The following is a 24959-nucleotide window of genomic DNA, read 5'->3' on the forward strand; positions in this document are numbered from 1 at the left end:
AACACTTGATTGGGAGCAGCCCAGGGTGGCTGGGGAAGCTCAGCCAGATGGGTGGGGTATAAATAATAAATTATTATTATTATTATTATTATTATTATTATTATTATTATTATTATTATAAACTGTATACCAGTTTACACTAGTGCACAGTTTAAAATAAATTGAAGTGTTGGTAAATTCTTATTACTGCACAAACAACACTTTTGGAAATTAGACTTAAATGTGTCTCCAATTTCTAGTTGAGAAAAAAGTGTAACTCCAAATGTCAGAATCTTGGAAAGCACTGATGTATCTGCTATAGTATATAAATAATTCTAATAGACTAGATAAGATAACCTTCTAATGTAAGAGAACGGAATTAGCCAAGGGGTGGGTGGGTGGGTGTACACACACACATACATAAATGTATTGGCCAAAATGTTTTAAGTGCCGTTGGGTCATCATTCATAATATGCACAAATAATTCCAGGGCAAGTTATTAACAGTACAGCAGAATCCATAATGAGTAGTTGAGAAATGATCTGTTCAAATATAGATGAAAATGAAACAACAAAGAAGAGAAAAAGAATGATTGTATTAATGCAGTAGAAAACTATTTTGGCTCTTTAAAGAAGCTTGAACTGTATGACACAGGCAATCTCTGGATATCACAGAAATCTAAGCTTCTTTGCAATTAGTTTTTGCAATGCAGTACAGGAAAGGGAAAGATTAAGTTGTTTCTAAATTTTGTTATATGGTGGCATAGACATTCTGTAATGTTTCTGTAATTAAATGTCATTGGTTTCAATTTTGTACAATATCACGAGAGACAGCTCATAAGGACATCTGTAAGTGGGGGGCTAACCAGATCTGCCACAACATGCTTTTTATATCTGCTCTACATCTTAGGCCTTGATTGTTCATATTTAATCATAAATTATATAATAGCAAGCTTGAAGGCTAAAGTCAGAAAGGCTGATTAAAATATGATTCCAGGCACAGTGGGAAGGAGGGTGCAGAACGTGCAATAACGTATTTCCCTTTTGGTAATTTTTTTAAAAAAATATTCTTTTATTAATTTTCAAAAAACAAAAAATTAAAGCAACAATACATATTCAAACATAGAAAAAAGTAGAGTTGACTTCCCCCTATTCCCTTCCCTGGTTCCATTGTTTATCATCATACCGCATGTCCATTTTAAATTATAAAATCATTAAAATTACTTATTGTCCAATCACAATGTGATTTTTTAATCCTTTTGGTAATTTTTACGTAACAGGAAAATATCTGGTTAAATGCCACCTCAGCCACAAATTCATCCAGTGGCTTTAGCCAAGGCTCTGTTGTCTCAGCTGCACCACTCTCTACCTGCAAAATGGGGATAGCAACACTGACCTGTTTTATGAGGGGCTTTTTGAACATTTATAATGTGCTACATATATGCTAAATATCCTGTGGGATTTGCAGGCCAATTCTAAACATGTTTGCTCTGCAGTCCCACCCTGCAACCATGTGTTTCTCGCATCTTGGCAAGAATGCCTAGGACTATAGCCTTAATTTAAGCATCTTGTTAGAAAGTGTCAGCATCCTTCGGGGTTCGGGAAGCCAGCTGCCTAGCCCCCAGCTGAATCATGCCCTTCCAGCAGTGACGATCCCCCGATCTCTGGTGTGATGTAAATCAGCAACTCAGACTTTAAAGCCTGAGCACACTATATCAGCAGAGCATACTGTGCAAACAGAAGTGGCGTGAGGCTTGTGGAAGCATATTAACAAGCTACAGATTTATTAAGCATAAATCAGGACAAGGAAAACATGTTGTCTCTCTTTCGTCTCATCAGAGAGTGTCAAGAGCAACAGAAGTTCCCAGCAAACCGTGCTGGAATGTAAACAGATATGAGACACGCAACAGTTCCATGTCTGCAACTAAAGGTGGAATGGAAATTCCCAACAGAAAGCACCCCCACCCTAAGGAGTTGATTTACACAACTTCTGACACATTACCTGCAGCAGTGGATGGCAGGGTGGGGCTACAGCATTCACCTGATCTCTCTTGATTGTTACAGCAAACCAGGATGGAGAGGAGGAGAAAGAACACAGTGGTGACAAGGTCATTTTGGTGTAAAGACACTGGTAGGAGTGCTGCATTGGTTCCACTTTGCACCTTCCTGGAGATCAGGTAAGTGTCACAGTCACACCATGCTATCTTATGCAGTTTCTCTGGCCTTCATCCCACCCTATGTTCAGAGTAAGCAATGGACAGCAAGGAGACACCTCTCCGAGAGTTGTTATTTATTCCCTACTACAGAACATTCCAGGCCAGAAGAAATTGCTTTGCCCAACTCCTCAGACTTAGAAAACACTCTCTCGGGGGCCACCAGGTGGCGCATTGGAAGATGGCTGTCAATAACATCTCTCCGACCCACACGAGGTAATTAAGAGGCTGCTATGGGAAGTATGCAGCCTTCCCGACCCCCCAAGGAGATGGGGGGGACTGCCTTGCCAGCGGCGTCCATAATGCACCCCCGGATTGAAAGAAGGGGGTGCCCGGTCACTTGGCACGAGCCCTCGGTGAAGTCGGCTCTTCCTGATTCTTTCTCCAATCAGCGCACTGGTTCGCTTCAGCTCGAAAATATAATTGGAAATATATAATTGGAAAGAAGCTGAAGCACATACATCAAGCGAGGTTCGGGAGTTAAGACTGCTGATTAATGGATCTCTGGGACCGGAGCGACAGGCGGGACAAATAAATCAAATGATGAATCACCATTAAGAGACTGGTATGTTTGGAGTGAAATGGAAGGGGGGTGGAGGAAAAAACTTTTCTTTTCTTTGCCTTATGTGAGTATTAATAACCCTCCACCTCAGAAAGAAGAATCGTTGCATTTTATTAATCACAAGCAGGATTTTAAGAACTGTGTGGAGAGAATTATGGATCAAAGAGATGATTGGTAAACACCGGAGAACGGAGGAAAATTTTATGACTCAGTTTTAAATGGCGTCTCGCTAAGACAGGCTTGTCTAAGAAAGACGGGGGGAGGAGGACCAGGATCAATGGAATGTGAATGATGACTGGAATGTGATCTAAACCTGGCAGAGCCCTCGGATATACTTGGAAAGCCTGGGAAAATTATTGGACAGACCAAGGATAAATTCTTTACGGAGGTGTGGAATGGCGGCTGTCCCTGATATGATTTTTGGAGACTGTAAAACCCACACAGAGGATGTTTGCTCTCAACCCACTTGTGAAGTTTATCAGAGATCACAAAGAAAGGAATATACGATAACAACAAGAAGATGAAGAAAGTAATAAAGAGACTATCTGGATAGAACTGGATAGAACTGTCTAATTAAAGCAGCAATAAAAGTGATGCTTGGACCCCCGTTTGGAGCTTGAAGTATGGGTACCCTTAACAAAATTTAAAAAATTTGGCTGTATAATTTGGAACTAATGTGATTTGGAAATAATGTGATTTGATTGGCCTGTTAATAAAAATTATATTTAGAAGAAAAAAAAGAAAAGAAAACACTCTCTCAATGCAATCCCTATCACCTCCATGTCACGGGAGCGAACAGCTGCAGAATTGGGCAATAAACCCATAAACGCTTACTGGATTTTTGTAAAATAAAAGTTCAGGTTATACAACATAAACAATAGAAAATGGCTTTAGAACATCTCCTGAGGCTTAAAACTGAGATTGATTCAGCAAAAATTAATGTTTCAAGTATTATCTAATACAGATAGATGCTGAAGGTGTAATGCTGGAAATGGCTCATTGAGACATGTGATTTAGAAGGGAATTCAGGGAAGTAAAGGTTCTCAAGGGCTACTAGCCTTGATGGCTATGTTCTGCCTCCATAGTTGGGGGCAGTATTCTTCCAAATACCAGTTAACAGAAGTCACAGGAGAAGAAAGTGCTCTTACATTTGGGTCCTGCTTGCGGGATTCCCACAGGCATCTAGATGGCTACTGAGAAAACAAGATGCTAGACTAGATGCCCCCCCCCCCCGACCTGATCCAGCAGCTGTTCTTATGTTCCAATGATATGGGTATGTCCAATGATACAAACAACAACTTCAGACCAAAATGAATGTCTCAATTTTGTACTGCTGAAACCCTCGATATTTGTAGACTATCGTGCACCTTTGAATTGCTACTTTCTGTTTAAGTGTATGAGACAGGGAGTTGTGGCCATCCTGCCCACGTAATGCTTTTGCCCACCCTAAAAAGAGAATGACAGGCTGAGGCCACACCCACCTGCATACACTCTCCTCAGCGAGGAAGAGATGGTGCCCAAGTGTTCATGTTGCTGATGCTGCCTGCCTGAAGGAGAGTGGGCCATTTTAACCTCATGCTGACACTGTCTTCTTGAAGAAGAGAGACATGCCATTGTGACCTCAGGCTGATGCTGTCTGCCTGAAGACAACATTGGCCTCTGACTACACACTGCTGTCCATTTGCAAGACAAATATACCCTTTGTACCCAGGACCACATAGGAATTAATTATTTTTTTAGTCCCATCCTGTCGTGTGCATGCTTTTCTTCCCAGGGGTTACCAAAGCTTTCTAGGACATGGGTGAATGCTGGCAAACCTGTGTGATGTTTGCCCGCTGTGCTATGTTCTCATACTGCCTGCCAGTCATCTCTCAAATCAATGAGAGCTACTGAAGAGTGAGCAGTCAACCTGTGGGGATGAGAAAACATCAGAAAACCAGCTCAAGAAGGTCTGTTGTGATTCCTACAGGGAAGAGAGCTCTGAAACTAAATGGACAATGGAAACTAATTTTTATTAAAAAAGAAGAAGCCTAAACTGGAACTTTAATACCTCCTACAGACCCTAGTCCACATGATGTGTATTCCATATTGAATTTATAGATAATGTGGCTGTTCATAATTGAGAAGAATATTTTTGCATAGCGTTGGATTACTTCATTTTAAAAAGATATAATGGGAATTGTTTTCAAAGGAAAAAATTGCATTAAGGTAAATGGAACTGAGAAGCTATGTTAAGAACATTTTTGCCTTTCATTATCTCAGCAGAATTAATCTGGAGGTCAGTAATAAAGGTAGGAAAATATTTAACCAGAATGGAAAAATGTTACAAATAACGATATTTCAGTATAAAGGCTGTGAGCTAGATTTAGTCTGCACGTCTAGAACAAAGAGAATAATGTAGCTTTATTGAAAAGAACATTTACAGAATCTAGACTTAATAGCACAATAATATTAATTTTTTAGATGTGTATCCCACCCACTCAGAAGCAGGTCCCTTTATGTCCAGTGAGTCTTATTCTCCACTAAGCATGTATACAATTGCGCCCTAAATAACCATTACTATAGTAAACCTTTGGCATACCATCTATGCTTAGAGGTCTTACCCCTGCCTCATAGATGGAGAACCTGTGATCCTGCAGGCATTGTTGGACTCCAACCTCCATCAGTCTCAGCCAGCATGGCCAATGGTAAGGATGATGGGAATCAGAGTCCAGCAATATCTGGAGGGCTGCAGGTTCCCCAGGTTCTGCCTTACATAATGTCATTACTGTATTGCCCCAAGAACAGGAGGAAAGACAAGGATGAAGCAGCTACAGTGAATGATTACCACAGCTATCTTAAGGGATCAAACACTTATGGGGTAATGGCTATAGTGTCACATTTTTTGGCAGTACCTGCCCTGGCTTTGAGCCCCATAACTACTAGTATCTTGTCAAGCAGAAAGCACCTCCAGTACTGAACAGCCAATCCTACAGGTTAGCAAAATTAATTCTGCCCAAAGGGACTCTAAAACCACCCAGGTGGCACATGCATTTCTGGAGTACACTAGGAAATGGAGAGAGACTTGTGGGTACTTTTAATTTCTCCCCGGGCACTCCTGTCATCCAGGGTTGGCAAGCCCAGGGTTCATCGTGGGACAAAGTCTGGACTGGAGTGACCAAGGAAACAGTAAAAGGACTTGTAGTAACATAGAAAGCTGCCTTACACGGAGGCAGACCATTAGTCCATCTACACCAAGACTGCATACCCTTCAACATTTCTCCAGTGAAAATAGGGATGTCCTATTCAAATAAATAAATACATAAATAAAGCAAGCCCCACCCATCTCACTGGGTTGCTCCAGCTACTCCCAACACTATAAAAACCTAAAACATTAAACACTTAAAATCTTCCCTATACAGGGTAACCTCCAGATGTCTTCTAAAGGTTGCATAGTTTCCTATCTCCTTGGCTTGACATGCCCTCCAACATTTCTCCAATGAAAATAGGGACATCCTAAGGAAAAGTGGGACATTCCAGGATCAAATCAGAAACTGAGACAGCTTCTGTAAATCTGGGACTGTCCCTGAAAAATAGGGACACTTGGAGGGGCTGGAATTGGGGACCAGTTTGCCCCCAGCAGGCCACATCTTCTCCCTCCACTCCTGCAGATCAACTTTGACAGATGGGCAGAGCCACCCACTTGGTGTCAGATGATTGGTAAGTGTGTGTTTCCACACAACGGTCTAAGCTGGGCTGCAGGGTATGGGGGGAGGGGTCCGCTTCAGCAGTACATCCTCTGCAGGGAACATGCTGGCAAAGCAGCATCCAGCACAATTGAACTCAGAGTGGAAAGTGCAATCCTGCTGGCTGCAAGGGTCTGTTTTGCCAGCTTGTTCTCTGGCAGCGATAGGACTGGCAGCATAGCACCCAGCAGAATTGAACCACACCCCCAATCATCAGCTGACATCACCCCGTAACATCAGCTGGTGGTCAGGTGGCTGTGGTTTTTGTGTTTTTTTCAAAAAAATTTATTGGTTTTCACAAAATTAAAAAACACACTAACAAATAAACAGACAAACATAAATCATAACCTTATTAAACCTAATCTTCTTGTTAAATTACTTCCTTGTATCCTCCTAGTTGAATTTCAATGAATATCATTTTAACAGTTTTCCAAATCAAAGTTCTTAAAATCTTAACTTAATCACTTAACATCAGTCTTTCTTCCCAATTTAGCATTAAATATAGTAATTCTTCGCATTACTTATTTAATTCCTAGGCCTAGCTGGTAATTGCAAGCTTTTTCCAATTAATTTAACTTGATATATTTAGCTAAACAGTCATTAAATTTATTCCATTCTTCCTGATACTCCTCCTCATTCTGGTCACGGACTCTGCCGGTCAGGTTGGCTAGCTCCGAAAAGTCCATCATCTTCATCTGCCATTCTTCCACAGTTGGTAGTTCTTGCGTTTTCCACTTCTTAGCTAGTAATATTTGAGCAGCAGTTGTGGCATACAAAAATAATTTAACATCTTTCTTGGGCAATTCCAAGCCTGTTATTCCAAGAAGAAAGGCCTCTGGTTTCTTTATAAATGTATATTTCAACATTTTTTTCAATTCGTTATAAATCTTTTCCCAGAAGTCTTTCACCTTGGGGCAGGTCCACCACATGTGATAAAAAGTTCCTTCTTTTTCTTTACATTCCCAACATAAGTTGTCACAGTTATGATAAATCTTTGCTAATTTAACAGGGGTCAAGTACCATCTATACATCATTTTCATTATATTCTCTTTTAACATTGTATATGCAGTGAACTTAACCCCTTTCTTCCACAATCTTTCCCAATCCTCAAACATTATCTTATGTCCTACATCTCTTGCCCAATCTATCATTACTGATTTAACTTGTTCATCCTTTGTATGCCACTCCAACAGTAACTTATACATTTCAGACAGATTTTTAACTTTAGAATCCAACAACTCCGTCTCCTGTGGTTTGGGGTAAATCGCTTTGTGGGCCAATCTTGGCCTGTAGGCAAGAGGTTCTGCAGCCCTGGCCTATACTGGATGGAAGCAAGCTCCCTACGGTTTCAAAGAGAGAACAGCCCTACCTGAAGATGCCAGCGACATGAGTGCTCTTTGTATATGGATTGAGCCACCTCAGCATGATTGGACCTCACACTGCAGGGGTGAATCTGTAAATGATCTATGGAATTGGCCCTGTCCATGTTGTTACCCAGTTGAAATGTGGATTAGTTTCACACCACCATGACGTACCGTAATCATGACTTTTCTAACTTTACAGCAGTGTGAATGGATTCAGTATTGATTATGTATTTTGACTGGCTTCTCAGCATTAATCTACGTCCATGTGAATCCAGTCAAGGAACAGTGCTTCTGTAGAAGCACTGAAAAACACATGCTTTAAAGACATTCCTTATTTTATCATAAAAAGGAAGCCATATATGTTATCCCCATAGGATTAAAAAAAAACCCCTGCTTGTTCTGTTTACAGAAGCCGAGATATTTTGCCAATTTCCATTTGCTTACATGTTTGTCTTTATGAAGCTCATAAAATAACAATGGGAATTGAATTCAATACCAAATAAAAAATAAAAAAATAAGCCCAGTATTCATTTCTACTTGAATGACAGTGAGTGGATTTTTTAGCTCTTGCCTGGAGCATGCCTTTTGCAAATGCAAAACAAAGCAGTTTCCTAATAAGGTTTCCTCACTGAAGCTGAACTTCCTTTACCCAAACGTGGGGGCTGCGGTTCAGACACATCCATCAATGGAAATGTGCTCTCCTAAGCAATGACCAAACAGCACACTGGAGCAAGTACCTTAAAAGAGAAGACAGCTTTTTGTTTTGTTGTGTAGTTGCTCCTAAAGTGGCATCACACTTGGTAAGAATTATGCATAGTGATAAAATGTATTTTCGCTGATCAGACAAATCCCAGAGTCCACACCTTATTAAAAACAGATTGTTGCTTATGAACTCATAGAAAAGGAGGGGTAGATGAATATAAAAAACACCCCCACAGCAACAGTATTCATTGAGTCAGAGATTTGAATATAAATAGCCACTTACAGGGAATCAGGGTGTGAAACTACAAAGCAGAAATGTTTGTATGCTGAGGATTTTTTTTTTTATTTCTGGGAACAGTATTTCTTGCTCTCTACTGGAAACAAAGGTTACCAACTCTCCCTTCCCAGGAGAGTGATATCAAAAGCTCCACTGAAAGGAGAAGTTTATTCACACTTAACTTCCCCACTGCTACCGTTCACTCAGCTGTTGTGGGATGCAGTATTCCACCTCTGGTGCTGATTTGCCACAAAGATGGCATGACTGACAAGCACAATCTATCCAGTGTTTCTCAATGACCAACAGAAAAAGAAAAAACCCCACACATTTTGGCCTGCTGATACAAATTCACACTAAGACAAGGATCCTAGCTGCAATTGGGAGACAGAAACTATAGCTGGAAAGAGGTTTTTTTTACCCCTCTGCCAAAGAATCCACATATATGCTTTATATTGTATTTTCTAACTATGTTCTGAAACAGATGAAATAATTTCCACAAGCCAACTTAGATGTGCCAGGCCAACACATCTAAAGCTTCCATTGCCTTTTTTGCACCTGCATCACATGATAACACAGCAAAGTTGAATTCAGCAAAATAAAGATTTCCTCTATTGGTTCTAGCTAATAAGTTCTCAGACAGCTCAAATGTTTTAAGTATCTTGTTATTTTGTGGGATAAACATTAACATAATCCTTTAAGTAGTGTATAAGATGCTGTAATGAAGTATTTCACTAAAGTGCTCCGTTGTTGCGTATACTGAACCTATACCTGGCGATGATACTGAATGGCAGAGGACAATTTATAACCTACATTTTAAATCATGTCTTGAATTTTTGAGTTCATTCCCCGATTTATATTCAGTATGTTGTGCACAGATAATCCATTGTTATTAATGGATTTTATTATCCCGATGCAGCTTGCAAACAGAATGAAATCCCTGGCTTAGAACTCCAGGTAGAATTTCAAGGGTTCTATATTTGTCTTTTGAAAGAAGTCTGAAATACAAGAAATAGCTGAATTGATCTAAGAATATGAGGACATAGAAAGAGCCCTGCCGTATCAGACCAAAGACCCACCTAATCCAGCCGCCTATTCTCACAGTGGCCAACCATATGCTTATGGGAAGCTCATAGGAAAGACACCAGCATGACAGAACTCTCTCCACTTGCGCTCCCCATCAGCTGGTATTCAGGGGCACTCTGTGTTTGATACTGGAGGTAGTAAACAGCCATCACATTTAGTAGCCATGAAGACTCTCATACTCCATGAATTTGTCTAACCTACTTTTAAAACCATCCAAGTTGGTGGTCATCAACTCCATCTTGTGGCAGCAAATTCCATACCTTAACTAAGCACTGTGTGAAGAAGTAACTCCTTTTATCTGGCATGGGTAGCCAGTTGCTTCTGCTCTGCAATTCATGGATTGAATTCCAGGGCTCATGTTTTTTGATGGAAGGGGAGCTAGTTGTGACAGAGGGAGATTTTCTAGCAGAGGAAGGTTACTGAAGGGGAGCCTTGAGACCTAACTCCTTGCTTGTAATCCTCAAGAGCAAGAAGATAGAGGATTCCTATGCTCCCTCAAAGAGAGAGGGGGGAAATGTTCCACATCCATGGTTTCCCCTTTCCATAGGCTTTTCTTTCTTACTTTCTCTTTCTCTCTCTTTTTCTTTTGCTTACAGTTTTTGGACTTGTAAATCAAGGCTTGAAAACCTATTGATATTTTGTTTGCAAAACTCAATACGCCATGTTGTTCAGTCTCCTTTGTAGTTTGGGGTTTAGACAATTAATTGTTCAGCTTGGGGATAAGGCAAATAATTTGTTCAGTTTGCTGCGTCTTTGATGCTAGATGCTAGAGGTGAGCGGCCTCTATGGCACATTATAAAATCTGCAATTATTAGGGCAGAAGTGTACATTATTGCAGACATGGGACTGTAGCTAAAACTGACTTTTCACATGTCACATTCCTCTGCCTGTCCCCATTAAATGTAGTTTCACATCCCATGGTATGACACATCACTGTGCTTTTCCTTGTATGTGACAGCCCATGTAGTTGAGTGGCAACAGAGACATGCAGAACTTGACAACATTACATCATGAGCTATGGGGAGGGAATACAATAGATACATTTCCCCTCTAAACACAATCCCATGTCTGTTGCAGTATGCAGTTCAGCCTTTAGGCTATATGCAATCCTACCAAAGGAATTCCTCTCATAAGATGCCATTTGTGTTTAATTCACAAATGGCATTTTCTCTCTGACCAAGCCCTGTGACCTGCAGTTCACCAGTCACATAATGCTCTCTCTGAAATGTCTGTACTATGGCAAATTATCCTCCTCAATATTCTGTATTTTTTGATTACATCTGCTTGCTGAGCCCCACGATCTGCACTTTTTTCTAATTTAATGGAGATACATTTTGGCAGTTGAAAGCTGTAACTTGAGCTATTTATAGCCTTTAATGCTGAGTGAGATCTTGGAAATGACACCAATGTCCAAACAAGCTCAATATTTAAATGCAGAGGTGGGATTTCCCAAGCCAAATAAGTACTGCTCAGACATGATGCTTATTTTTTGTCCAAGACAAATTGTCCATGACCAATTGTATCACTTTGACAAAACTATATTTACCACCAGACACGGGTGAAGCTGTGTACAGTTTCACTGATTTATTTCACAATAAACATTAAAACTGTAGCCCACACATGCATAACCCAGGTCAGATAATCGATGATGACATTTATTGACTGTTCAGTGGAAGAAAGGACAGGACAGGTAAATCCAGTGATTTGCTCCCAATGTCCCTTCCAGCAACTTAACAGACAAGTGTATTTCTATCACATTTCAATTTAGCATGTTTTTTTATATCCTATTTCTGCATTAATTTGCAATTTATAGAAAATCTGTCTAAATTCATAAATACACATAGTTCAATGTATTTTCTCCCAATTCTAAATATGCAGTGCTACATGCATTTTTGTACACATTTTGAGCAAAGATCAGCACTGCAAAGCTTGAAGAAGTGTGAAATCTGAAGGATAACAGTGTTCTAAGCTGCACATTTGTATGGGAGATGTGGAGCAGGTCAGTTTGTATCAGAATTCCTCAAGCATCCCTTGTGCTATCACTGATTTTCTAATTGAAGCTTTATGTACACAGCTCCACACATAGATCAGGAAAGGAACCACATATGAAGCATCCATTTGCATGTGCTATTCCACATCTACCTAGGGATGCCCAGGTGGAATGAAGCCTACTTCTACTGGCACATGTCCACCAGCAGAACTGGGGCATCTGTAATTATTGCTTAACACTTCCATGCATGTTCTATTATAATTTCCTGGGAAATGCATATGCCACATCTACAATGTTTAATTAGATCACATTTTCAAAGACAGCATGTTCAAAGAGTAATCCAGTTCTAAATATTCTACTTTTGATTCAAGTTAAACTGTATTGGAATTCAAGTCAAACCTGGGAGGCTTTAGTTTACATTTTATACACATTTTCAGTTTGACAACTTTTATATCACTTAATGATACACATGTAAAAAAAGAAGACAGACCAAGTCAATATAGGAAACATGCAGCATTATTTGGATCAGAAAGCATAATTGCTCAATAAGGCTAAAAATAAAAGCCAAGTAAGAGCATTGAGATTTTGGCTGCAGTGCTGCACACATTCAGCTGCTTTAATACCCAGTGAAGTTAGCGGAATTTACGCAGCCTGATTGTACACAGGGCTGCAGCCCTTTCCAATTAAATTTAGCCAATATGAAGCAAAGGCCAGTTAACCAAGAAAACCCAATCACAGGCAACTGGCATTTTGTAATAGTGTATTCCAAAAAGTGCAAATAGTTTGGTTTGGGTTTTTTTAAAAAAGATTAAAGAGAATGTGGCAGAGAGAGAGAGAGCGCACTAAAGATCAGACAGCTTTCCAGCTTTTGCATCTGGCTCAATTAAAATTCCTGGCAATTCAGAACATGGTGACAGCTCACTGTGAGCAGTAGCCATGGCCCCACCTGCAAGGAAATGTGAAGTACCAATAGCCAGTCTAAAATCAGGAGAGAAAATAAACATAGTCTCTTTATTTTGTGTATGGTGAGAGTGCCAGTACCTCTCCGTGTAAATGCTCTATTGGACATGAACAGAGATGGGTTTTGTACAGGTATCCGATATGATCTGACTAATCCATCCCTGGCTGTTGACTTTCTACTGTGCTTCCAGGCAGTGAGAAGTATTGCCCATTCATATGCTGAGCTTAGAGCTTTCTATCTTCCCCATGGCGAGGGACCATGGCTCAAGCTTTGCATTCTTAAGGTCTTAGGTATCCCTTGGTATCTCCAGTAGATTTAGAAGTCCTCTTTCTTCCTGAGACCCTGAAGGAGGCTACCATTCAAGAGTAGAATATACTGTTCTAGATAAACAAATACAGCCCCCCCCCAATTGCACACCATGGGTGCACAACGGCGTACAGTGGTACCTCGGGTTACATACGCTTCAGGTTACAGACTCCGCTAACCCAGAAATAGTACCTTGGGTTAAGAATTTTGCTTCAGGATGAGAACAGAAATCGTGCGGCGGCAGGAGGCCCCATTAGCTAAAGTGGTGCTTCAGGTTAAGAACAGTTTCAGGTTAAGAACGGACCTCCAGAACAAATTAAGTTCTTAACCCGAGGTACCACTGTATACATGTGGCACCGGGAAATAAATAATTCAAATCAAATCTGGAAATGGTGAGGAGAGGAGACCCTCCCCAGAGCCCCCAGACTCCAGTGAGGGCAAAGGAAGCCCCAAAGAGACCTGAGGCACTCTGGGGCTTTGTTTACACTGCTCCGCCTCCCCCGCCTAACAGTTGGTGTCCAGGTTAGTGCAGCAGCCACTTTCCTGTGCATCCTCCAGGCTCCAACCAGCCCCAGAGCTTCAATTCTTGTTTTGGATACAGTATTTTTGGTCTGGATTGAAGAGAGAATGGCAGGAAGGATGTTGAGAGGCTGTGTAAAGGGTGCTCCCCACTTTACGTGATTTCACTCATGTGCATGGGCCTAGAACGTAAGTAAGTGGGAGTTGCCTGCACTCCGACCTGGTATAAGGCTGCCTTCTTTCCATTGCTTTATGATTGTTACACACAGCACATAATGCAGAATTCAACTGAAGTTTTAAAGAACATTTTTTTAATCCTCATGTGCCCAGTTCCTTGACAGCATGTTCTCAGCTTTTCAGGGCTCAACTGTGGCCTGAAAAGACATTATTCCAATTCAGAATATGCCCATGATGGCTTTCGTTTTCTCTGTTTTAATAAAACCACAATAAAGCTGTGTTTGCTCTTAAAAACACTTAAATGAAGTACTAGATAAAAGAAAACCAGGCCAGTAAAAGCCACTTTCTCATTCAGGTTCTCTTGCATACCATACAAACAGCATTAATTTGAAAATGTTAGATGTTCCACAGGTTATATAGATGAAACGCTACATGAGCTCCTCGTCCTTCTTTTGCAGACAAAATATGGTGCTTTTAAAATTTGTCACCTTTTCTGTCACGCTGCACAGCAACAAAAAAGGCAACAGATCCACAAACTGCAGAATTTTGGCAGTTCAATCTGGAATACAGGATAGGGCATGAACTTTAAGTGATGTTATAATATCAGTGACTGACAGGTGGGCAACCCAACCCACCTTTTGAAGTGATAATCACTGGATCCAGAGGGATCCAACTTCCCATGCCATAATCAATTTGTCAGCCTTTAAAGTGTGGCAGATTAACACAGCTGTTCCTTGGGGAGTAGCCTACGCACCACATATTAACATACCTCCCGACATTTCCACTTTTAACAGAATTGTTTGACAGTGATAATTTGTCATCCCTTTGGAAGGGCTTTCTCACAATAGTTTCTCTCATTCCACACATGTGCTGATGTAAGGAATACATCCCACCCCCTCACATAAAAATCTAGCAATTCTTCTAGAAACATTGGTTTATTTCATTCCTGTCACAGCCCTCATTTTCTCAATGACACCTTGCTTCTCAGAGGTGGGAAACTCAAGTGTGGTCAGATTGTACCTGGTATTAACTGAAATTATCACTAGCATTTTGACTAAAGTGAAGTTAGAACTGGATTTGGGTGAACAACCTTAGTTGAAGCACCTGAGAAATCTTTAGGAGAGAAAAAGGAAAATATACCCTCTTCAGCTACATCTGCAGGGGACATCATGGGTGTGGCCAGAACTCAGACTATACCTGAACTGGTAGCTTAGCAATTAAAATTTTCCTTGAAATCTGATTAAAATATCTGAACTTTTAATTGGAAACAGAAAAACAGATATTTCCCCCCCATGGGAAATATGTTAGCAAAAATCAACCATGTTAAGCCAGGTTGAACAGCCTGGGGTAAATCTAATCTGTGAAAAAGCTTGTTCTAGGTGGTTGTGGTTGTGGTTGTTGTTTTTTAAATACTGTAGTCATTACAGTAAATAACTTGGAATAACTGAAATAATAATTTAATCATGGCAAGGTACCTTTCCTGGCAGACTGCTGACATTTAACAGTAAGTGTGGAGGGGGGGAGGGACTCAAAATAAAACTCCAAGGTTCTTAATTAAACTGAAAACCAGTGAATATGCATCATTGCCAGTTGCCAAGGAAATTTTCATCTGACTGGCACCAGGAAGATATTAAACTGAGTATAAATTTAAGATTAATAACCAGTCTCCAGAATGAGCTCAGACACACTAAAAGATAACACTCTATTTGTCAGTTTCCTGTCCTTTGCAGTGTCATCTCTATTATTGCACATTGTCGTCTCCAAATGTTTTATGCCATTACATATATTTTCAAGTCAAACATAATAGCTGTAGCAGACCCAAATCTTTTCTGATCTAAGTAGTTCAGTATGAACACTCAACTCAAGCCATTGACTTTAGTGCTATGGCCCTTAAATAAGGAGATTACCTTTTCTCTAGGCTTCTGGTAACTTAATAGCTCAATGGGTATTGAATGCTGCAAGATATCTGATTAAAAGAGCAAAGGTGGTTGGTGGATACTAGCTACTAAACATATCCCACTTATCTGGGTGGGGACTAGTCAGATATCTGGGTTTTTAGATTACTCTCAAGAAGAAGCCTTCAAGGGCTCAAAGGACAAGATTGTCCGGGGGGGGGGGGCGCTGGCTGGCTAGTGCAATCTGTCAACTTCCTCTTGTTCAGCATGTACATTTGTAAATAAAGAGACACCATAAAACACTCAGTCTCTGGTACATTCTCTTCACACAGTAACTGATAGTAATAGGTAGCCTCTGAAATCTCCTACTGCTTAAGTTAATGGGAAGGGTAAAACAACAGTAATTATCTCTAATTAGAGGTCTATACCAGGTACTGTAATTTAAGAATCACATGAAATTAAGTCATTAAAATGTAACTTCTCCCAGCTTTTAATATGGAAATATATGACTTATATAAACTGCCTGAAACTATACATTGAGTTGTTTTTCCCATTTTCATTATTTAGAACTTCCAGGTTAAAACAACAACAACATTCTATTTCCTTAATTGAAAACATCTTGACAACATTGAAGTTGTTTCACTATAAATAAAGGATTAATTAAAATTAAAATTAAATTAATCAAAATCTAAATCCATGCTCTCTCTTGTCCAGATGCTTTAATTGAATCCCACCCAATATATGTATATAACAATAAGGCTAGGCATATAAAGCTGATGTACTGATGTTATGCTTAAGACCAGTGTTATTTTTCTAGAAAATGAGGTGCTGGAACTCACTATGAACTTATAATAGCAATGGCAACCACCTGAGATGTGCTGGAACTGAGTTCTGGCTTTAAAAAAGCCCTGCTAAAGACTTGTCAAAAGTAAATGTGGATCTTACTTTAAGTGATATTCAACTTAGGTTAGACCCTTTGAAAATAATGGACTTTAGTTACTTGTCCATTGCTTTTAACATGTCTCTTGATTATGGCTAACATTGGCTATCACCCCTTATCTAGAAGAAATATATGTGTCTCTTTGCTTAGCTTAACATCATAAGAAACTTTAGGGAGGATAAATTAGTTAAAATATACAAATTAACTAATAAAATATACTATTAAGTGCTTAGGATTTTCAAGAAACATTATAATAGTTTGATTGTATTCTGAATTGAGCTGAGTTATTTTCTTCATGTGATAGGATTATCAGAGACTGTAACTATGATGTGGGGTTTGAACATACATGCTTTCTACCATCTGAAGCTCTCTTGCTTGTACCTACTAACTGGCAGGATCTTAGACAGGGAACCTAGACAATGCTCTCCTATTTGAAGTATTGAAATTTAAAATCTAAGCTTTGATTTGTTTATTTGAGATGTTTATTAATAAAAATAGGAAAAGAACTCAATACTTTGTACTTTAATTACCCAAACAAAAAATGAACCCACTAAATTAATAGGTGTACTCTGTGCTGAAGTGTAGTAATCAGGTTTGTTGGTTGCCCAAATCTTTCTAAAGGCTAACTCTATAAACTGATAACACTACAAAAGTTTAAATTCACAACAATAGTTTCAGACAGGAGCACATTCGACTGACTGGCAGTGGCTCTCCAGGGTTGCAGACAGAAGTCTCTCCCAATCCTGGCTAGAGATGCCAAGCTATTGAACTTTAGGCACTTTGCATGCAAAACGTGTGCTCTAGCACTGAGCTACAGTCCTTTCCCAGCCATTCAAACTAAGTCACAGAATCCATGGAAATGTTTTAGATGTTAGATTTGCATCCTGGCCTAACCCTAAATCTGACATTTGAAAAGCAGAATTGAAAGGAAAAGAGAGTGTGTTATCTGAATAATTAAAAAACAAAAACAAAACTGCATTCCCAAAACCAGATTCTGTACATTCACCCACAGATGCTGTGGCCAGACTGGCTTTGCTCTTGCTGAGATGGCACACAGGCTCAAAACACCTATGGGCCTTCTGGTTGAGGGATGTGGCTAAAGCCTTCTTACCTGTGACCCTTGGAGGCCCTGATACAGAGAGGGGAAGGAGCAGGGCCACTTACAACTTTCCCTTTGACTCTCAGGGTCACCATACAAGCAGAATCAAGGCGATACTGAAGGCAAAACTTCCTGGACTGCACCATGTCAGATAGTAGTCATGATGAGTTTCATATCTGAACAGTGGCGTAGCGTGGGGGGTGCAGGGGGTGCCGGCCGCACCAGGCGCAACATCTGGGGGTTAGGGTTAGGGGGCACAAATCCACGGGTTAGGGGGCGCAAATCCACGGGTTAGGGGGCGCAAATCCACGGGTTAGGGGGCGCAAATTATTTGCCTTGCCCTGGGTGCAAAATAAAAACAGGCCATGACAGCACAAGGCATAGTCTGCACCCTGAGAGGAAAGGCAAGCAAACCACCTAAACCAGCCTCCACTTAATGGCTGATGGATGTGGCTAAGCAGTTCTACTGCCAATCCTTAGAGGCCCAGAGAGACTGAAATTGGAAAAGGCATAGTTAGTTGGCTGGAACACTAAAGAAGAACCTTCCAACGCTGCAACATTTTGTTGAAGGTCCCACTTGTTTCTTGGAAGTCCCACTGGGAAATGTGGCAGCTTCATCTGGTGAGGAAGGCTGTCTATGACGCTATTGATACAATACCACTACATCCTCTTTGTAAAAGCAGGAAAAAGTGTAGGTCATAGAAATAGTATCTCATGGAAATACTATATCTAGGCTGCGTCAACAAAAGTATAGTGTCCAGATCAAGGGAAGTAATAATACCACTATTCTGCCTTGGTCAGACCACACCTGGAATACTGTGTCCAATTCTGGGCACCACAATTTCAGAAAGCTGTTGACAAACTGGAACACGTGCAGAGGAAGGCAGCCCAGATGATTAAGGGTCTGGAAATAGCCTTATGAGGAATACTTGAAGGAGCTGAGTATATTTAGCCTGGAAAAGAGGAGAGTGAGAGGAGATGTGATAGCCATCTTCAAATATCCTAAGGGCTGTCACATGGAAGAGGGAGCATGCTTGTTTTTTCCTGCTCTGGAGGGTACGGCTCAAATCAATGGCTTCAAGTTACAAGAAAGGAGATTCCAACTAAACATTTGGAAAAAGCTTTCTGACAGTAAGACAGCAGCGGAACAGACTCCCACAAGAGGTGGTGGACTCTCCTTCCTTGGAGATTTTTAAACAGAGGTTGGATGGCCATCTGTCATGGATGATTTGAGTTTCCTGCTTTGCAGGGGGTTGGATGAGATGATCCTTGGGGTCTTCTTCCAGCTCTGTGATTCTATAACCAACCCGTACTCTCAGCTGAACTGAGCTCTCTATGAAGTATCCACCCCCAAATTAGGAAGCTATAAATTCTTATCAGGAGGCTTCCTTCTGATAATCAGACATCAAGAATCACAAAACAGAGAAACCAGTAGGAGAACACTTCAATCTCCCAGGACATTCTATACAAGATCTCAAAGTAGCTGTTTTACTACAAAGGAGTTTCAGAAATAGACTGGAAAGAGAAGCTGCTGAATTGCAACTCATTACCAAACTTAAAACCATGGAGAGACCTGGTCTCAACAGAGACATTGGATTCTTATCTCATTATACATGACTAGCTATTTTTCACCTTCTCACCCCTTGCCTTTTCCTGTAAGACCTATTGCAGTCGTTAAGAGTCGTCAACAGGCTCATCTCAGCTACCTGCCAATCACCCATTCCCACCACCCTTCTGAGTAATACCCCTCCCCACCTTCTCACTATATAGAAGGATCTGGCAACTTCTGTTTCAGTGTATCTGAAGAAGTGTGCATGCACACGAAAGCTCATACCAAGAACTAACTTAGTTGGTCTTTAAGGTGCTACTGGAAGGAATTTTTTTATTTTGACTATGGCAGACCAACACGGCTACCTATCTGTAACTGCTTCCTTGCAGTGTTTACCTTAAGTTCATCCTAGCTTAAGATTTCACACTTGGAGAATCATAGAATTGTGGAATTGGAAGGGACCATGAGGATCCTCTACTCCAACCTCCTGCAATACAGAAATATTTTGCCCAATGTGGGGCTCAAACCCACACCCCTGAGATTAAGAGTCTCATGCTCTACCAACTGAGCTATCAAACTTCAGCTCCCTAGTATAGCATGTGGGTGAAAAGGATTCAGGGCATTTTCTTGCTCATTGATTATTTTGGCTTTGTATTTGTAAAAATTAAAATTAAAATACTCTCATTTGATATGCTGGCAATATTTCTTCCTAGTAATTTCTCCAAAGGCTCACGATAACCCTGGCCTCACTAAATCACAGCTGGCAAGATTACTACAAGAACAATTTACAGAAGGTAGAATTATATAACATTCTTGAAAGCAATTGCCTTATAACAATTTATTTGCTAGGAAAGAGGAAACAAAGGACTCACAAAGTGAATACTTTCCAACAACTAATAAGTATTAAATATATACATACACTTACTTTAATCAAGGAGTTAAGCACCTAATTAAGCAGAAAATGCAATTGCATTTTTAAATAGACTATCCCAAACTTCAGGCTCACACATTGTCCTCTCACTGCTCTTACCTTCTAAAAGCCATTATAATTTTTTTAAACACACAAACTATGAACTCTGATTCAGAGAAAGCAATTCCTTATGAATTATGCATCAGGGATACATATGGAAGTTTCCATGGTCAGGTGGTAGGAGAAGGCTGTTAAAGAAAGATAAAACAAGAAAAAAAAATGTATTCTGGGCCACTTCTCTTTCAGAAAGGGATAGAAAGACGGACAGTTTCTGGATCAGTATGGTTTGATTGTGGAATTTATGTGAATAAGGAAACTAACGATGTAATGCTGCCATCTCAATATGCTACCCTGTGGAACTCATAATTCTTTATGCTCTAGTAACAGTAAGGAAGCTCATTATATTTATACTGTTCTTTGTAGAGGCTAAATCCTGTGTGATTCTTGCAGTGCCTATTAGTCTCTGGACCTGAATTTTATTTATGTTTTAAGTTATGTTCTTTGCATAGCAAGATGAATAACCCAGATCTTAGTGGAAGCTAAACTATAGCAGAATGGAAACAGCACTGATTGCAGTGAATACAGGATGGGATGGAAATCGCTGCCTCTCAGCCACATCCTCATTCATTACACATGGAAGATGAACATTCATAGGTGATGGTGCCAATCAGGTGATGAGTGTGGGGAGGTCTACAGGAAGGAAACTGACGTGTGACACATACACCCCAACTGCTGCTGCCTAAGTCACTATGGTAGGAGTAAAAAGCCAGGGAGGTCTCTGTCCTCCAGGGCTGGTTGTACCATTAGGAAGAGTGAAGTGACCTCCACAGGGAGCTGATTTTTCATATCATAAAAGGGAAACAAATTATTAGTTGTTTGATTGTTACTGCAGGTTACAAAATATTTTAACAGATGCATCTTAGTTAGATGAAAACATCAACCCGGAGCAGCACAATGACTTCGGCCAGCCCTAGAATTCTTAAATTCTAGTTAGAGCAATCAAAATGATTCAAAGCAGTGATTGATAATACCTTGCACATACTCAAGGCATAACGTTCTAAAGGAGGCTATTACTGTCAGCAGAAATGCCTATACAATTGTGGTGAAAGCCACTATGTACTACTAAAGACTTTTCTTCCTAGAATTTGTACTATGTACTACTAAAGACTTTTCTTCCTAGAATTTGCCTTTGTTATTGTATTTGCAGCTATAGTAGGTGTGGCAATGATGCTATTCTTCCTTGTTACTTTCCTTCTGGGCACCATCCTAATTTCCCAAAGATCACAACAACTAACCTTTCTGAAGACTTGAAGAACCTTTAGTGCCATGGCAAGGTGGCTGCTTTGCATTGAATGGTATTTATTTCTGTGATGCCCTTTTAAAAATGAGGTACAGCTTATCAAATGTGAGCTTCCTTCAGCCTTCAAAAGGTGATTAAATAACTTCTCCTGTCTTGCCTTTTATATCATGCACCAGTTTATATATCCACATGGGATTTTGTTTATAATTTTATTACAAAGAAATGTCACCAATTTGACAGCTTCCCAAGCTCTGGCAATTGAAACCCAGGCTTCATTCCCCCTTTCTGTTCAGTTCTTAGAACGGATTCTTTACAATTGTCTAAGTATGGCGAGATGCTAGACGATTGTTCATATAACTAATTCATTTCAAATTGTTCTAAATTGCAGTGCAGTTTTCATTAATGCTGCTCCCAGTTTTAGAAGAGAAATAAAGGATTTATTGCCCTCTGTCATATTTCTCATTCCAATAAAAGTGACACAGTGGGGAAGAAAACAAATAACTGCTGATTCAGAACAGGAAAGTCCAGCCTCTGCGAGGCTGCCATTACCATCTGCCCTGATCACTGGCGGGGGGGGGGGTGGAGTTGCTATAAAGCGAAGTGGATTTTGTATGTTCTTGATGGGTTTGTGGAAGCCAGACATATGGGTCTGTGTCCAATGTTCTCTGGCAGGCTAAGGACTCTTGTGGTAGAAGACATGTGCTTAAATGTTCAGCAACAGAGCAGTCCAATGCAGCAGTTGATCTCATTGTGCAACAAAGTTACCAGAAATCTGCTTATGTATTCTCTTGTGCAACAATGCTCCACTGGCATAAAACAGTTCACCAGTGGGATGAGTATATCGTTAAGTGACTTAAGTGTAGCACTACATTGGGTGCAACCCTTGATGCTGTTTCAAGACCATGCAAAATGTACACTTGGAGATAATTTAGAGGACCTCTCCACAAAAGCAAGCATCACTTCCTCTGTTGCCTTCTTCAGTACATTTTTGGGCTTTTCCTTATGTTATATGGTATATAGAGTAGGTAGATTGTACAATGATTCTCACCTTCATCTGTGTTATTTGTATGATGCTCACAGAGTGCATTATAGAAATTGAACTCAAGGGAGAGAAATAACTCTTCAGAGAAATTATTCATTTGTTAAATCAGCGCAAAGTTGCATTTTCTTCTAGCACTCCAGTTTGTTTTCTAAAAACCTGCCCTACTTCCCCAATTAAACATCATATTCTGATTTCTATTCCCCAGTCAGTCTCAACAGTCAACAGTCTCAATCTATATAGCACTAGCTATTTCCTAACAACTGCTACTATTAGGCTAGTGCCCAGGCTTGACTCAACTGGGATGAATTTAAAACACTACAGGGAAGCAATTCAGAATCAAGAAAACTACTGGGGAAAGATTGTGTTGCTGCTGACCTAATTTAGCTGACTTTATTTCAGAATGGGTAAGGAAAAACAGTCTTACAGCTGAATCCTATGCTATCCTAAGAGCAAGTCTCACTCTTCTCAATGCGCTTAGGCTCAAGTTAGTATAATGCAGCATTACCAACAGTGCAAGCCTAATAACATCCTAAGTGGTAGATGTATTAGACAATACAGCCAACCTAAAATCTTGTGGCATCTTACAAATTAACATTATCATGTAAATTGAATGACTGGGATTATTCAATTAAAGCTTCAATGTACGTAAAGCAAGCATATTGACTAGAACAGAAGTAACTGTTAAAATAGACCTCTAAGCATGTTTACTCAGAAGTAAGTCCAATGGAATTTATTCCCTAGTAAGGTTGATTACTAGGGATGCGGGTGGCGCTGTGGGTTAAACCACAGAGCCTAGGACTTGCCGATCAGAAGGTCAGCGGTTCGAATCCCCGTGACGGGGTGAACTCCCGTTGCTCGGGCCCTGCTCCTGCCAACCTAGCAGTTTGAAAGCACGTCAAAGTGAAAGTAGATAAATAGGTACCGCTCTGGCGGGAAGGTAAATGGCGTTTCTGTATGCTGCTCTGGTTCACGGCTTAGTCATGACCCGGAAGCTGTACGCCGGCTCCCTCGGCCAATAAAGCGAGATGTGTCCCGCAACCCCAGAGTCGGCCATAACTGGACCTAATGGTCAGGGGTCCCCTTTAGAGAAGGTTGATTATAATTGCAGCTAGGGGTAGAATTCAGTTTGCATTTAAAGGCAAAGTTCCCTACTACACACTTTCCAAAATGGTACAAGAACAGAAACACAAGCATCCTTCAAAATTCACACTTCTACACATTTTTGAAATGCAGTTCCCCAGCCAAGTAATGAGTACAAAAAATGCACATTTGGAGAAATATGAACTAAAATGTTCATTAATTTTCATGAGAATTTATTACTTATTAATTTACATACCACTTAAAACCCTTTCTTTACACACCTGTGTACCCCCCCCCCACATAATTTGTGGACATCCAAAGAAACTGAATGTTGGAAGATTCAGGACAGATAAAACAAAGTACTTCTTTATGCAGTGCATAAACGACGGAACTTGCTCCGATAGGAGAGTGTGATGCTCACCTTGGATGGCTTTAAAAGAGGAATAGAAAAATGGACGGAGGAGAGGGCTACTGGCCCTGATGACTACACTCTGCTTCCACAGTTGAGGCAGCAATGCTTCTGAATACTAGTTGCTGGAAGCCACAGTTGCAGAGAGTGCTCTTGTGCTTCAATCCTGCTTGATGGTTTCCCATAGGTTGGCCACTGTGAGAACAGGATGCTAGACTAAATAGCCCACTGGAATGAACCAGCAGGCTCTTCTTATGGTTAACTAAATTTATGTGGGATACATAATCAATTTTGAATATAAAGCATCTCTTCTGGAGTGCAAAATGTCAAGTAAGCTCACCCATCGGTCCACCTTTGCAAACAACCAAGAGGCTTCACCTTCACTGTCTGGTGCCTTGTATTCTTTGACTGCTTAAAAGTTACTTAGAGAACAGTTGAGGGCATATGCATTTAATCCACTTAAAAGGTCTGCAATTGAAATTAGTGGGGATGGGGAAAATGAACATTTCCCATCCTTTCTGCTACATGGTCCGGATGTAAATAAAGTTATATAATCCTCCCCGAGTCCCAGGAACAGGAACACATCCAATTAGATAAAATACATTAAAAAGAAGTACAACCATCAGTTCTGGCACAGACTAGGTCTCTGCACAACAGAGGTAAAAGACTGTATAGATTAGGGAGTGAATCTTTGCCCACTGATTCTACAATCATTTAAAACTAATGGACTCAGCATGACCTTTGCTGTAGAATATAATATGCAATAAAATTATGGGGCCTGTGTTGGCGTCTGGAAATAGAAATTTGATAGATAGGCA

General features: G+C 40.3%; 1 protein-coding gene across 10 annotated transcripts in view; it reads right to left on the reverse strand.

The window, feature by feature from the left end:
• The window catches only part of CTNNA3 (catenin alpha 3), a 541298-nt gene that overhangs the window by 96872 nt on the left and 419467 nt on the right, over positions 1-24959 (reverse strand). The gene's annotated exons all lie outside the window — the stretch shown is intronic.

This window comes from Podarcis liolepis, assembly GCF_965112155.1.
Source record: "Podarcis liolepis genome assembly, chromosome: 5".
Lineage (NCBI taxonomy): Eukaryota > Metazoa > Chordata > Lepidosauria > Squamata > Lacertidae > Podarcis > Podarcis liolepis.